The sequence below is a fragment of the Physeter macrocephalus genome, chromosome 1 (genome assembly GCF_002837175.3).
Source record: "Physeter macrocephalus isolate SW-GA chromosome 1, ASM283717v5, whole genome shotgun sequence".
NCBI classification, from domain to species: Eukaryota; Metazoa; Chordata; class Mammalia; order Artiodactyla; family Physeteridae; genus Physeter; species Physeter macrocephalus.
This window is the reverse complement of record NC_041214.2, coordinates 25,200,438-25,216,028: the sequence shown is the minus strand read 5'-3', so window position 1 is coordinate 25,216,028 and position 15,591 is coordinate 25,200,438.

Genomic DNA, 15,591 nt, shown 5'->3' with positions numbered 1-15,591 from the left:
GGTACGCGGGCCTCTCACTGTTGTGGCCTCTCCCGTTGCGGAGCACAGGCTCCGGACGCGCAGGCTCAGCGGCCATGGCTCACGGGCCTAGCCGTTCCGCGGCATGTGGGATCTTCCCGGACCGGGGCACGAACCCACGTCCCCTGCATCGGCAGGCGGACTCTCAACCACTGCACCACCAGGGAAGCCCTTCTTCTTCTTCTTTTAACCTTAGCACTTTTCTCTTTCTTTGGCAAACTACTCATCACCCACTCAATCCATGGAGCTCAGGAGGGAGCTGTGACTCACCCGCCCTCCCAGCATGCACATATATTAGCTCCAAGGTGGGCATGTTCCCTCAGCCTGGCCATTAGCATATTCCAGCTCTTTGGCCTCAGTGACTTGTATAGGGCTGGTCACCTTGCCCAGGTTGGTCCAGTGAATTCCAACCCAGGGATTTTGTTGGAACTCTTGAGAAAGAGGCTCCCTTTGTCCATTGCATTTGCTAAGCTGGTGACCAGGGGCCACCCTGAAGAGGGTAGCTTCTTGAGACAGAGAAACAAAATGGAAGAAGGCAAAGCCAAGAGGTGGAGCATGACACACTTCTTGACAACATCTTTGGAGTACCCGGATCTAGGCGTATTTACGAGATATGTCCACTGGACTTTCTCTTATATTAGTCAACAGATCTTTCATCCCACATGGTCTTTCCTTAAGCTTCTTAAAGCTGTGTTTCTGTCACTCACAGGATCCTTTCATAAGAGGTCCCTAAGTGAATACCCTCCTACACACCTTAGTGGCCCATCCCATTAAAACTAGTCTTTCCTGTCTCCTTAGGGACAGGCTCGCTGGACAGTGGTAGTGGCAAGCTCATCTAAGAAATGAGTCTGTGTTGATGAGCCAGTCAGGGGGTTGTCTCAGGTAAAAAGTTTACATTGAAAAATAATTACTTTATTGAAGTATAGTTGATTTACAGAGTTGTGTAATTTCTGCTGTACAGCAAAGTGACTCAGTCATACATATATACACACACACATACACACACACATATAAATATATATTCTTTTCATTATAGATATCACAGGATATTGAATATAATTGCCTGTGCTATACAGTAGGACCTTGTTGTTTATCCATCCTTTATATGAGTTTGCATCTGCTAATCCTACATTCCCACTCTATCCCTCCCCCACCCCTGACCCTTTGCAACCACAAGTCTGTTCTCTATGTCTGTGAGTCTATTTCATAGATAAGTTCATTTGTGTCATATTTTAGATTCCACATATAAATGATATCATATGATATTTGTCTTTCTCTGTCTGACTTACTTCACTTAGTATGTTAATCTCTAGGTCCATCCATGTTGCTGCAAATGGCCTTATTTCATTCTTTTTTATGGCTGAGTAATATTCCATTGTGTAGATATACCACATCTTCTTTATCTGTCCATCTGTCGATGGACATTTAGGTTGTTTCCATGTCCTGGCTATTGTGAACAGTGCTGCTATGAACATAGGGGTGCATGTATATTTTCGAATTATAGTTTTGTCTGGATATATGCCCAGGAGTGCTGGATCTTACAGAAACTCTATTTTTAGTGTTTTGAGGACCCTCCATACTGTGTTCCATAGTGGCGGCACCAATTTACATGCCCACTGAAAGGTTTACATTTTGACAGCATTTTTCTGGAGCCAATAGTTCCTCTTTTCAGTTAACCCAGCAGAGTGATTGTGAGGAACACAGGGAAGGAGAGGATGGGGAATGAATTGTCACTGAGCATCTTCTACACACCAGGTCCTGTGTCAGGTGCTTAACATAATGTTACCTCATTCTTTCACAAATTGTGTGTATATTATTATCTTTGTTTCACAGATGGGAAAAAAATATCAATAACAATAATAAATAGCTATAATTTATTGAGTGCTATGTTCTCATCTTGGCTATAATTCTACTTTATTCATTACAATAATAACCTGCAAGGTAGAGATTAGAACCTATATTTTATAGATGATGAAGCCAAGGTTCAGAAATGTTAGGTTCACTGTCATGCAGCTAAAAAGAGGGCAAATTTGTATCCAGACAGACTCAAGTTGGAAGCCAAGCTTGATAGGAAGCAGGTCTTCATTATAAGCTTCTGATGGGGCTGGATGGGGAGATATTTGGGGCTAAGGAGGGACTCTTGCCATGGACGCACAGTCAACAGGAATAAGTCACAGATAGCGTTGACTTGAGCTACCTGACTCAAGCCCTGGCATACTGACCACCAACTTTAGTTGAGACCTCTGGTCAGGTTACTTGCTTGATGTGTTCTACAGGAGTTTTCTACTTGGGACTTTATAAAGAAAAGAAGAAAGTATAATTAAGAGCACAATGTAGAGCACAGTTGTCATCTAGCCTATATATTGTAAAATAAACCCTAAACATACTGGATGCTCCTTAATTTGAGTATCGGTGTAATTACCAGTCGGTAAATGGGGAGCTGACTGGGGCTCAGGATGTCTGCCGGGCGCTGTTAGTATTCTCTCCTAGGTTGTGCCGGTCCTGGGAGTTCTGTCGGTCTGTGCTAATGTCCTGTGGTGATTTGCGTCCCACATGGATCCATGCCAGCCCCCTTCAGATGGTCAGCTCCTTTCTCAGTCAGAATCGATATCCAAGATACAAAGAGTTCTCTGTCTTCTAGAATGCAGCCCCTTGGAGCTCAGTCTTTAAGGTTTATCAATTGCGTTTCAGTTGTGCCATTTACTTCTGTCCCAACTGTTACATTAGTTAAACAAGGAGGCCATTAGACTGGCTCCAACACCTTGATGACCTACGCAAACCAACCAACATCTGAGCCCATAAATGCCTCCAGGTTACAAATCCAAAATGCTAAGGACAACGAATCACAAACAGCCAACCAGACTTTACGCTACAGACAATCAAATCATTTCCTTTCTTTGCTTTTGCCCCTTCTCTGCATAAGTCTTTCCCACTGTGCCTCTCTGCAGAGCACTCCTAACCACTTCTGGTTTGGTGCTGCCCCAATAGAGGAGATTTTTGCTCAAACTCTTAAAATTTTAAATATCTTACTTTAAATATTTTATCTTTCAACACCACCTATGTCTATGATGCTGTTGTAGGCTGGAAATGGCTCCCACAGACATCCAGATACTCATCCCTGCAACCCGTGGATGTTGCCTTACGTGATGAAAGGGATTTTGCAGGTGTGATTAAGTTAAGGCTTTTGAGATGGAGAGATTATCCTGGATTATCCAGGTGGGTCCCATTACAAGGTCCTTCTAAGAGGAACGGTCAGGCGGCTCAGAGTCAGGAGAAGGAAATACGATCACAGAAGAGGTTGGAGTGATGCGGGCAAGGGGTGATGAACCAAGGAACACGGCAGCTTCTAGAAGCAGAAAAAGGCAGAGAGACTCTCCTCCTGATCCTCCAGAAGCAAGCAGTTCTGCCGACACCTTGACTTTAGGCCAGTGAGGCTGATTTTGGACTTCTGACCTCTAGCACTATAAGGTAACAAATTTGCGTTGACTTAAGCAACTGAATTTGTGGTAATTTACAGCAGCAATGCTCCAAACCATAGCTTAGATGCTTGAGGGACTTTTTTGTTTTCCTCCAGCAAATGCCTTTAGCAAACACATGTCGCACATTGTTTTACTGATGTTCGAGAAGGTGTACAAATGAATTCCCCTGAGCCACCTGGGGTGGGGGGTTTCAAGGGTTCCTCTGGCTTGAAGAGGGGAGAGGATAACTTTTGGTCTGTGTGCATCCTCAAAAACGCTCCCCTTCCTTACAAGGCCTCGATTCTCCACTTGCTTCCTGTGTTGCACTAACAATCACTCCCCTTGCCACAGCAGCTGCCTGTAAAAACTGTCCCCTTGCTCTTTCACTGGGTTTTCCTGTGATAGAAGAGATTTCCTCAGTTGACGGATACAAAGTTAACCATTTAATTCACACTTACATGTTGTAATTTGAAGATAGTGGTGGAAGACCAGGTTCTATCGGGTTACTGAAGGCCTGGGGGCGGGGGCGGTGTGGTGAATTCATCACGGGACTGGGCTTCAGCTGGACAGGAGGATGACTTGACTTGGGATATGACTTGGGTGTTATTGGAGCCAATTAAACTCAGAAGAGACTGATGCTTCAGCTGGATTTTATACATCCATAACTGAGCGTATTGAATGCTGCCGACTGGTATTGATGCTTGCCATTTGGAGCCTAAGGAAGAGGAATTATCAGAAGCTTCCTTGGTAGACATGAATTCAGAGCAAAGGGAGGTATTAATATATCAGAGTTTGGGGACATTTAATTCAGGACAGTTTTCAAAAGAAGGCACTTAAAAAATGTTTGGGGAAGTCTAGTATGTGGAAATTGGTGCATCAGGGGTGGAGGTTCCCCCGCACCTGTGGTGGCCCCCAAAGGCCCTCAGAAACCCACCGGGGCTCTTCCAGGGACAGGCCTGGTGTGTCAGCCCTGTGCCATGGCAGGATATGCCTCCTTGCTGATGCCAGCTTTGGGATCTCTCCCATCCAGCCTGACGGAGCTGAACAAACACTGTCAGTGATGGGGTCTCTGGGCTTCCCTGCTGTGTGCTCCAGGCCAACCACGCCCCCCGAGTTCCAGAGACTGTTCTTAAACTGGGTACAATATAATTGATTAGGATTGATTTTTCTAAATTACAATTACAGTTTTGGTTTTGTTCCTTTAAAATTACACTCTGGTCCCCTTGATTGGAGTTTTGAATATTCCCAGTCTTTTCAGTTACACATTTACAGTCTCTGGGTTTATTTCCACAGATGGCTGAACTCATGCATTATGTATGGGTTTTACAGGTGGTGTCTCGGAGGGCAAGTCTATTCTTGAGTGTTTGCTGGGTCCTGTGGTCACTCCCATGGTATATCCACACGTGTGGTGCTGTCTCCCCGTTGAGCGGGGCTGTTGATCCTCCTCGTGGGAACCGACCCCTTAGCACTGCCAGGGTACCTGTGAGGGGGTCAGGATGTGCTTTCATCTTCCCCCCAGATTCCTGTACGGGGAGGGGATTGTAAGTGCTGACATTGGATCAGAACTGTCAAAAGCGTATAAACTCAGCTTCAAAACTTGAGAAACTTGAGTTGTGGTTCTCTTTGTTCTGCAGCAGGGCTAAATCCCCTGTTTCTCAGCAATCTAGAACACAGAAACAAAGCAACACATGGAACCCTCGGGTGCAACTCAACTGAATGGGACACTTCCATCCCAGCATCCCTGTCCTTCAGGGTGGCCGTGCTCACTCAGCTTGGGTTGGCTGAGGACCCAGATTTCTTACTCTACTTTAATCAATTGCGATTTCAGCTGTGGTCGGGTGGGACTTCTTGTAATGGTGTTTAATTAACATTGATGTCGAAACAAGAGTTCCCCCCTACCCACAGCCCCGGGCGTCCTTCCGGGACTGCGCCAATAGTAGAGCTTCTGGTCGCCCTCTCTGCTTCCTTTTCTCTCCCACCTCCACCAGCTGTGCCCTCCCCTGGTTCAGAATTCCTGTGAAAGGCTGAACGGGAGGGGCAACTACACCAGCACACGTCAATCACGTGCTCCCTGTCCCCCATGCCCAACTCCCATCAACACTTTAGTCACACACTGTAAGGTTCAAACTATCGTCCTGTCTCCCAGGGCATCAGTGTTTGCTCAGAGACCCTCAGGGCTCCGGCCCTCTCTCCGCAGAGGGCTTGCTCTCATCTTCTGCAGCTGTGCCACCTGCCTTCCTCACTTGAACTTGACCTACTAATGCTGCCCTCCAGAGGATCAGCACAGTGTGGGAGATGCATCAGTGGGCTAATTACATATGGTGGAGAAAAGTTTACCCCTCAGAGCAGGAACTCTTTTGAGGTTAAAGCCACCATAAGCGCTTATGAAATGCTGATGCCTGGACAGAGAGAGAGAAGCATGCCTCTGCCCCCTGCATCATTTCCAGGCCACAGGAGAAAGCCAAGGCTAGTGGGTTTTGGAGGCAGGAGCTGTCATTGGAATACGTGTGATGGCTAGAGGTCACCTTAATCGAGCTGCTAAATGGAGTCGTGTGTTTTGTCTTTTTAATGTGGATGGGTCACCGTTTTTATGGCTGTACTTATGTCATCTTTCTTATAACTGGCTTGGCTTATTGGCACCGCTGGATATTGTGGACTGAGAATTATTGGGAGTAATTTTTTTTCCTTCAAATGAAAAGCCTGCCCTACTTCTTCCGAACTTATCCGTCAAAAGTACTTAGTATAACCTGACTGGTGGTAGGTGAGTGACTGAATTGGGTTTACTTGCAGCTTCTTGGCATGTGTTTCTCAGAATGTTAGCCTACCAGAATACCTACCAGACATTTGATACACCCATGGACCACCGTTTTCATAGAAAAAAGATGCAACACAATTTTTAAAATAGTAAAGTGAAAACTGCATTCAAAATGAAAAACAATGTTTTGTTTTTTTTTTTCCCTGTGAGAGGCATGATATAGTTTACCGTCTTTCACTAATGTGTCCATATCCATATACAGACCCATTATAACGTATCTGTTCAGTGGGGGAGAGTTTGAGACACACAGATGAGTTTCCCTATAATCTATTGCTTTTTGGTTTGTATTTCTCCTAAATTTGAAAATCCTTATTCATAATTATGTGTTTGGTAATGGAGGGACATATAGGGTGAGTCTGTCAGACAGTTCTGGGTATCTGCATAGGAAGGACGAGAACCCCAGATTATGGGGTGCTTTCTCGTTCTTGTCTTTCTACCCAACAGCCCCCTTGTCAATTAACACGTCCCACTAATGGGGATGTTTCAACAAGGAAGATGATGGAGAATGAATTCCTTATGTCTTCTTTGGTTTTATTTGTAAGTTTTCTTCATATTCTTTTGTAATATTCAGATATGGGTTTTCAATATGCCCATTAATAAGCCATATATTTCTCTCTATCAGAAGACAAGAGAAATTGTTTTGGAAAATAGCTACTTCCAGGGATGGAGTTGTCTGTACCGCTGTTTGTTTCTTAAAAATCCAGATGTCTCATTTCCAATATTAAAAATGATGGCATTTCAGCTCTGAAGTGAGAGTTGCAGGCTGTTTAAGACCCTGAAAGTTCAAGTGTGATATGTAACTTGAACAACAAAGTTGAAATGATTAGTTACAGAAATAGTTCCTACTGGAATCCAGAGTCATGAAGTAAAAAAATCATATTATCCATTAAAAAAAAAAAACTATGTGAGTCCCTTTCTCCTTGACATTCAGGATATTTTGGTGAGTCAAACACGGAGGACTCCCCATCCATGCTTTAGGTGGTACACGGAAAAACTGTATACTTGGTGACCACAATGTGATTTGATATGCCACTTTTTATTGTTAAATCAAGATCATGGCTTAAAAGAAAAATACCATCTGTATGCCAATGATTCTCCTGAAAAGAAAATTCCAGGTCTAGCCTTCTGGTCCCAGAGGAGGATGGGAGGGGAGGTACAGCAGGGCTAGACCGGTGACCACCCCAGTGGGACCCAGCCTGGATTAAGAGACATGCCCCCTGCCCCCCAACAAATGACTCATGACACACGAGCTAAATACATGCTTACTTTTTGTATTGCTGAGATTTTTGTATTTGTTTGTTATGCAGCAATAGCTGACTAAAATACCTTATTTCTATCATTACCTTCCTAGAGTCTATTTTCAACACAGCAGATGGAATGATCCTTTTAGCAGCCAGATTTTGCCAGTTATGTGCTGCCCATGACATCGGTTCTCATTTCACTAAGGGTCAAACAAAAATGTTTACAAGAACCCATATGGACGACCTCTTTGCCCTACTCATTTCCTCCTGATTTCATCGTCCACAAGCCTCCTCCTTGCTAGCTCTCCTCTGTCACACTTATTTCCTTGCTGTCCTTAAACATTCCAGACAAGACTAGAACTGTCTCCCTGCAGGTATCTCCATGGTCTTTGCTCAAATGCCATCTTCTCAGAGAGGCCACCTCTGATCATCCTACTTAAAATACCAACTTTCATGCTACTCCTCATCCTGTAATCTCAACCTCCCTTACACTGCTCTATTTCCTTCCCCTATGGTGCTATCACTCAGTAATCTACCACTCAGTAATCGACCAGACAGTCATTGTTAAAGTCTTTCTTTTTCTGCTAGAATGTAAGTTTCAGGGGGCAGGAAACTTTTTTTTGTTCACTCAGTATCCTAAGCACCTAGAACCGTGCCTGACATAGTGTAGGTACTCATTAAGTATTTGCAGAATAAATAAAGGTCAAGAGGTATACTGGTGACCAGAGAGGTTCTCTCTGAATAATGCAATGTGTGGATGGACATTTCTGCTTGCTTGTCAAAGCCCTCGCTGGCCACCTAACAGTATTTTGTCAGTATGGTCCAAGCACACCTTTCCTGGTCTACCTCACCAGGTACGAAACAATCCTTTCCAAAATAAAGAGTCTTTTCTGTAGCAAAGGTTTTTAGTAACAAAGAGAACAAAAACTTGCAGGGCACTTTTTACTTCATTTATTTATTTCACATAAATTTTTTATGTGAAATAAATAAATATGTGAAATTTATTTATTTTATGTGAAAATAAAATAAAATAAAATAATTTATTTTATTAATTAATTTATTTATTAATAATTATTAATAAAATAAATAATTATAAAAACAATAATTATATTTTATTAATTTATTTATTTCACATAAAATAAAACAACATAAATTTATTCATTTTATTTTATGTGAAATAAAAAATATTTTTCATATTTATTTCACGTAAGCCTCTATTCATTGACTAGAATATATTCTATTCAATGGTGGTATTATCCAAGTGAAGACTGAAATACCCACTTGCAAACTCACAAGATCACAAAGACCTTTCACCTTGAAAATCTTGTCCTAAAGTTTACTCTTGTTTTCCCTCTAAGCGGAGTATTTATAATTAAACTGGTTTAACAAACATTTTGGTGAAAAGTATAGTTTGACCCATTTTTTGCTGTTAGGCATACAACTTTGAATGGTGTTTCTGTGGCTTATAACTCTTCCTCAACTTTGGGCCAAATTTGTTAATTTTGTACTGGAATGTATTATTTTGTATTTGTTGTAGAAAAATGGAAAGATTTTACCACAGAAGGAAAAGAAGTTTCCCTCTGTGCTCTGAAGTGGAGGTAAAGCTTTATGCCCTCCTCTGACAAGTTTTGTAAAAGATGATGTTCTTCGAGGGAGGGGTGACCTGATAATTGAGTTTCAGATACTTTTCCTTTGTGCTGCTTGTGTGCAGTTGTCATTCGATGAATTCACCTGCCTGGTCAGACACCAGAACCGCAGAAGCAATCTCTCGCTCGAGTCTTGTTTGCTACCTGCGTGTATGGCATTTTGAATTATAGTATTTACATGATTATTTCTATCCCTACTTTTATGATCCAATGAACTACTTTTGAGTCATCGATCCATCTTCGGGAATGTGGTGACACAGTACTAAGGACAAAAATGCATATAGGACAAACATAGCTGTTTTGCCCAAATAAGGAGAAAATAGATTAATTAATAAACTGATTAATTTTATTAATATATATTAATTAATAAATATATCATTAATAAATAATAAAATATATTATTTAGTAAACCGCCCTGTAAACTGAAGATTAGATACCTGAAGGATTAGTTAACTGAGAAGTAGCTGGGGAAAACTGAGCGATACTATCCTTACCAGACACGGACAAACTTTAAAAATAGAAGAATTTTTGTGAAGATCACAGTTAATATTACATTTCATATGAGTGCCCTGGCTGCGAACCAAATGGTCAAGTCACTTCATTTCTGAAGCTGCCAAAGCGCTTGCAGACCCCTTGACGGGTAAAGACTGCCTGTTAACTGCATCCCAAGCCTGAGAAGCACTGCTCTGGCCTCCAGCTACTTGAAGTGTGGTCCAGGGACCAGCAGATCAGCATCACCCAGGAGCTGGCTGGAAATGTAGAACCTCAGGTCCCATCTGAGAGCTTCGGAATCTGAATCTGTATTTAAGACAGTCCTCAGGGCATTCAAATGCCCTTTAAAGTTTGAGAAGTGATGCTCTAGACAGCCCTTCTTAAGATAGGTGTCAGGAGGGCGGGGTTACTCTGCTAATAAAGAGCAGCGGCCTTGCAGGCCTTCGAGGATGGCAACGACACCAGTTGAACGGGCAACTGAGGGGAGCAGAATAAGCCACCCCAGAAGGCGCCACTTGGGCATGTGGGTTATCTCAGCCTGAAGACAATCGGGGCCCAGCAGCCTCAGGAAGAGATTTTTTTTTTCTTTTTTTTTTTTTTTTTTGCGGTACGCGGGCCTCTCACTGCTGTGGCCTCTCCCGTTGCGGAGCACAGGCTCCGGACGCGCAGGCCCAGCGGCCATGGCTCACGGGCCCAGCCGCTCCGCGGCACGTGGGATCCTCCCGGACCGGGGCACGAACCCGCGTCCCCTGCATCGGCAGGCGGACTCTCAACCACTGTGCCACCAGGGAAGCCCAGGAAGAGCTTTTCACCTCGCCTTTAACTGCCTAAAAGAATTTAGATAGGGGGTCTGTGCCAGGAAGAGAGCTATTGCCAGAGAGAATTTTTATATCCAAAAGACTCATCTGCGTGGCGAGGCAAACATCTGTTCCCAAACGTTGGCTCTTCCCAGCTTCCTGTGAATTATCTTCCTCCTCTTTGAAGCCCCAGATCCCTACTGCCTTCTCCTTAGCTCAGGATGGTATAAAAGCCTCAGGTACCTGACTGCGGGGGTGTGTCATATTTTTATGGGGCTCCCATATGTACAAAATTTGTTTTTCTCCTGTGAATCTGTCTTACGTCAATTTAATTATTAAACCAGCCAGAGAACCTAGAAGGGAAGGAGAGAAGAGTTTTCCACCCTACGCAATCCCTGACTGTATCAAGAGTCATCTCTTGGGCTTCCCTGGTGGCGCAGTGGTTGAGAGTCCGCCTGCCCATGCAGGGGACACAGGTTCGAGCCCTGGTCCGGGAAGATCCCACATGCCGCGGAGCAACTGAGCCCGTGCGTTGCAACTACTGAGCCCGCGAGCCACAACTACTGAAGCCCGTGCGCCTAGAACCTGTGCTCCGCAACAAGAGAGGCCACTGCAATGAGAAGCCCGTGCACCGCGACGAAGAGTAGCCCCCACTCCCTGCAACTAGAGAAAGCCTGCGTGCAGCAACGAAGACCCAACACAACCAAAAATAAATTAAAAAAAAAAAAGAGTCATCTCTTCATTTCTAGCAGGCGCAGACTGTTGGGGGAGGGTGGGAGGGGCAGGGCTGGCTCTTGGTCAAGGTTTCACCAGGAAAAGGATGCACTTGGAGACCAAGGCCAGCTCCTGATGCAGTTCGTATCTTTGGATCCAGTGGTATGAAAAGGAGACAATTTGAAGTGATTTGGCGGGTGACGTTGCATGGTCACGGGGGCTTGAAGGGAGCAGTTATTTTTTCTTCTTTTGTTCAGGCAGCAGCTGTGGCTCCCAAATGCATTGCCTGCTGGGGATTTAGAGCTTGATGATTCACAAGTTTTGTGAGTTGGTGCTTTTCTAGCCGGACAGTGGTCTCGGCCGTGCGCGTGGTTCTAGCCTAAGGATTGAGAATTAGACACAAATGAGGGCAGCATCCTCATCACCTCTGTTACTTCTTAGCCATTGCGTGGTTCCTTGTTGCCCCAGCAAGCAGGATGCCAGGGACGCGCCCTCCAGCCCCTGCCGTCAGTTTGCCCTGCTCTTCCCCTTCCCTAGACTGTCCCCCGGCTCCACATTCCCAGCTTGTACTGACTATCCCAATCACCACTTCCTCTTTGATGATTTTCTGCAACTGGATGATATGGTTCCCTCCTCCAAAATCCCTTTCATCTAGTGGTTTGCAACCTTGCCTGCACATCAGGATCATCTGAGAAGCTTTAAGAAACCTAACGTTCAGGCCACAGCCCAGACCAGTTAAGTCAGGATCGCAGCGGGTGGACCCAGTCACCAGGAGCTTGTAAAGCTCTCCTGGTCCCTCCAGTGTTCAGCCAGTACTACTATCATAACACTTGTCTGATCACTGTAAACCGCATGAAGCTGAGGTACATCTGTCTGGTTTTCTGCCCCTGATGCTGGGGCATCAGGGGTTCTTAGTGCATATTGACAGACTTGTGCTAAGTCTGCCTGCAGCCTGGTATAATTGGAGAAGAGGTCATGGTCTTTGGAACTATACAGTTCTGGGTTCAAAACTCCCCTCTGCCTTGAATCAACTGCGTGATCTTAGGCCAAGACTTAACATCCCTTTCTCCCAGGTCCACACACGTAAAGTGGGAGTTGAAATGTGATGCTCCCAGGGTGGCTGTGAGGATACAATGACATATTGTATCTAGAAAAGTGAGGCCCATATCAAAAGGTCATCTAATATTTGTTTCCTTTTCTTCCTTTTGTCATTTTTCCTTTTTCCCTTTAGGCATGGTGCCAGGTACAACCAAGCTCTACCAAGCCATGACTGAATTCAGTTCAGTTCTGTTAAGTCAGCGTATCCTGAATGCTGGCCATCTGCAAGATAATGAGTGGACAGGGGGGTTTCAGGGAGGGGGACCTGGTGATTTTGGTTAACTGAAGGCTGCCTGTAGACCGGGCAAAGGATGGGTGAGTTTCACAGTATGACTGCATTGCTTAGGCCACATCCTGAAGTAGGGGGCATTTGAATCTGATCTCTTGTGTTTGGTCCTTGCTGAGGTGCTCCCCTCCCACTGACCAGTTCCCAGTGGGGAGGGGGCACAGAGGAGGAGGATGATCTGCAAAGGAGCTGCCTCCTGTAATGCCAAGGTGCACATGGCCCAGTCCCCTCCTTTACCTCTGGGCTGGCTTGGTGGAGCTCCCCTCTCCTCTCTACTCGTTGCTAAAACTAATCAGTCTGCCTGTTGAGGTGATGCAATGAACCAAGATGTCTTTGAATTCATGTGCTGTCTGGACCCATCATTAGTCATCTGTGCCATCTTGACTGATCCCATTAATATGTTGACACTGGCAATTCCTAACTTGGATTATCAGCAGTACATTGTAAGCCTCTAATAAATGTTTGTGAAACTGAAGGAATGACAGGTTGATGGACAACACTTGGGAAGACTATGGAACCTTCCATAGGCAGGCGTCTTACTCCTTGCAACCTCCCCAAACCTAGCCTAACGGCTGCCCACGCTCAATGATGAACACACCTGAAGGCTTCTTGGCTAATCTCACAAGTACTTCAAGAGCGTGCTTCAGGATCATCCTATGAACATCAGTTATCCTTGAACTGGGCTATGTATCTCCACGCACAGGGATAAGAGATTGGGGCACAATCTATGAGTAAATCAGCATACAGCACGGAAGGTGGTTTTTTTAGAAACAAATTCCTGAAGTGCTCCTTTCAAAAACATTTGAATTGATCAGATAATCTACCTGTTTCATTTGTTTTGTGTGAGCATTGCTCTTATCGTCTTTGTCCTTCTGTTTCAATCTGGAAGGAGAGGGGAAGGGAAGAGAGAGGGGAGAGAGATCAGGTGAGGGAGGGCATATCTTGGCAGGCAGGCCATCAGAGCGGGCAGTTGGGAAGTCTCTGGTATGAGCTGACACTGCGGTCACAAGCAGAACTTCTCCTCCTCAGAAACCTCAGTTCTGCTCTGAAGGCCTTTAACTGATTGAATCAGGCCCACCCAGATTAGCTAGCCTAGTCTCTACTTTAAAGTCAACTAATGATGGATGTTAATCACACCTACAAAATATGCATTCATAGTAACACCTAGATTAGTGTTTGAATGACTGGGGATTATATCATAGCCGAGCTGACAAGCAAAACTATCACAGCTGAGGAGAGGTAGGGTCGTCGTACACGACCCCTAGAACAGTAACGGTAGAAATCGATGTTTCTCTGAGCTAGTTCCCTGTCCCCGGAATGCCAGAGCTTCTTGAATTCTCCGTGAGGGCTCATCCAGGCTCTTTTCACGGGTGCACACTCTGTCTCTCCACTGAATGTAGCACTTCGCCTCTGTCCGATTCTCTCTTTCTTCTTATTGTCAGTGGTTCTCCCCAGGGATTGAGTGAGACTCATCTGTGGTGCCTTTTGAGGAAAAGTATGCGTGTCCTCTTGGAGATTCTGACACAGTCCTTTTGTGGGGAGGGCATATCAGAATCTCTTTGCAGGAGTCAGAGAGAGGTGATGAAGGTCATGTGGCATTTGAGAAACTCTTCAGCGAACTGTGTTGTACATCTCTTCCCTCCAATCACACACCTCCAGCCTGGACATTTTCCTTAAACTTCAGATCCTTGTAAACCTCTGGATAGCTCCATGAAGATCTACGTGGGAACCTCAGGCTCAGCATGTCCAGAGCTGAATCCACTGGCTTTTCCTTGTTCCTCCTCCAAATACCCTCAGTGAATGGAGCCATCAACCTATTGTCACCTAAGCCTTAAACCTGGGATTGTTCTGGGCTCCTCCAGCTTCCTCACCTTCCATATCCAATCAGTTACCAGCTTTGTAGATTCTCACTCTGAAACCTATCTAGAAGGTGCCCCCTCTCCATCCTCCTTGATCCCACCCGAGTTAAGTCTCTTATCATCTTTCTCCTGGGCTAGTAAAATAGCATCCTAACTGGGTTATTGCACCAACTCCCAGTTTCACTTGCACTCCGTCTCCTCACAATACATGTAATTTTCTTCCCTGTTTAAAATATTTCAGGAGCTCCCCATTCTCAAAGGATCATGAACCAGACTACTTCATTTGATCTACATCTCCAGAATTATCTCTTATTCTTCCATTTTCTCACACTCAAACACATAAACAGCCCCATGTGGAATAATTGATAGTTTCTCTAATGTACCAGGCTGCTTCATACCCCTTTGTCTCTGCCCAGGCTGTTCCCTTTGATTGGAATGCCTTTTCCATATTCTAATGATCCACCACACCTCTTGCCCCATGGGCCAGCACCCATCATGTCTGCTTGGTCAAATCCTCTCATCTTTCAAGACTTCACTCAAATGTAAGTTCCTCCGTGAAGCCTTTCTTGACCATACCTTCACCCCCCACCCCCATCTTGAAGCCAGAGCCACTCTAAGAACAGATCATAAATGAAAATGGTATCATTGTAAAAATTAAAAGTAATGCAGATAAACCAAAAGGCTCTCTTGATAGGATCTTCTTGATCCTATTCCCACTCCTTTTTTTGTTATCAGTCTGCTGTGGATCATTCCAGACTGTTTTTTCACTAACAATTTATCTTGAAAATATTTCCACGTGAGTGCATATGTATGGGTCCATCTCTACATAGAGTATAACTGCTGCAGAGTATGGGTATAATACAGTTTAGTTAACTCTTCTGCTATTTTTTTTTAACCTTTTAAAAGGAGTTTTATTGATGGTGTGCTATGCAGGCATTAACATTTCTCAAAAAATTTCAAATAGACAGAATTAAATTGCTTTGCTTAGCAATCTTTTTTCCACTAATTTATCTTTTTTTTGAATTTTTGAATTTTATTTTATTTATTTTTGTATACAGCAGGTTCTTATTAGTCATTAATTTTTTTTTTTTTTTTTTTTTTTTTTGCGGTACATGGGCCTCTCACTGCTGTGGCCTCTCCCGTCGCGGAGCACAGGCTCTGGACGCA